We start from the raw sequence: 1,648 nt of genomic DNA, 5'->3' as shown, positions 1-1,648 counted from the left end.
TAGGGAAGGTGACACTGCTAGCGGACTCGAAGATCTCATCCTTGGTGAAGCCACCTGATACTGTATGGCTGTGGGTGTGGTGTAGTCAGTAGGCCCAACCACTTCACGACCTCTGCTAAAATGAGGTTCTTTTGGTTGCCACTGTCGACAATGAATTGTAGTGGCGAACCCTTCACCCACATCTGTGAATGGAAAAGACGCTCGCCCTCCTCTGCATCTTTGATCTCATTCTTTTGGACCTTGGCGGTGGCAACAGTGTGCTAACCTCTGCATCAATGGTCTGCTTCCCTTTGCCATTCCCCTTGTCAAGTTTTGACTCAGGGTCTGAACATGCATATGATTCTAAAGCCTTCAACTCGGCCACCAACGACTGCTTGGTTCGACATTCACTTGTGTTTTGAGTGGGCTCTTGTGGAACTCACACCACTTTCATGTGTCCTTCTCGAGTTCGTGGTGTTGTTCTTTTCTTGTGGCTTCGATGGGTTATCTTGGGTCACCTTGCCTTGGCTTGTCCTTTGGTCTTCAGATTTACAAATCCAAAGTCTCGCTTCTTTTGTTTGAACTTTTGCTTGATTTTTATAGCATATCGGTACATCGTGCCGAGCAAGGAGATGTTTAGTAACTCCATCTCATTCTGGATGTATCTTTGTAGCCAGCCGCGGTATTTGAGTACCAAATGTATCTCAGAATCCTTGATACCCAACTGTATGCGAAGGATATGAAAAGTGTTTGTGTACTACGTCACATCTTGGTCCCTTCCCTGTCACAGTGTGGTCCACTTTATGTATTTGTCCTCATAGCTTTTGAAAGGGTTATATTTCTCCTTAATGGCATCCCGGAATGAATTCCAAATGGGTGCAGAAGAAAATAGTGAGCTCGTACTTTCATCCTTCTACTCGCAGTACGTTTCTCACCAGTCCTTGACGTGGGGGACTACTTTGAGAAGAACGAAGTAATCTTTTCCTAATTGGAAAAATCATGAACAGAAAAATACCCTTCTAGCAGATTTAACCATTTATCTACGACATATGTGTCTATTTGGCCCTCGAAGATGGGGATTTCAAAATTAACTTGTGCCTTAAAGGGTGTGGCATTTCTAGTGTAGCTATTGGAAGCCGATGTGTCACCTCTGGGTAGCGCTAAAGGATCTGGGCAAAGTTGTCCATCATCGCGTTCCTTTATTGCTCGAGGGCTTCTTCGAGAAAGATTTTGATAGGATCTCCTTCCCCCTCATCTTTTTTTTTCATCTGCCATGGGAGGCCATTGAGATTTCCGACACTGGTCTTGCAAAAGTCAACCAGTTCAAGCCCTAACTCCTTATATTCCGACCTCGTTGGGGACATGTGGTGGGCTCCAGTATTGTAGCAATAATGCTACAACTCCTGGAACTCCCTTCTTTAATTTATCAACCCGGTTGTTCGTAACAAACTTGGAAGCGACGGTGCTGTATGCACAAGTACTAGCTCTTGCCGCAGTTGTCACTTGGTCAGCTGGCACAAGTCCACTAGGAGCTTAAGCCAACTTCTATGAGCTCTTAGAAGAAGCTTTTTAATTGATGGATGAAAGCTAACTCGAAGGAAGCTAATCTAATTGCAAAAAGAAACTGGAATCCAAAAAGAAACGCAAACCCTAGCAAACCCTAATTCTA

This window comes from Pinus tabuliformis, chromosome 8 (assembly GCF_031772625.1).
Source record: "Pinus tabuliformis cultivar Carrire ecotype Pingquan chromosome 8, CPIR1, whole genome shotgun sequence".
Lineage (NCBI taxonomy): Eukaryota > Viridiplantae > Streptophyta > Pinopsida > Pinales > Pinaceae > Pinus > Pinus tabuliformis.
The sequence above is the reverse complement of the archived record's forward strand: the minus strand, read 5'-3'. Positions refer to the sequence as shown.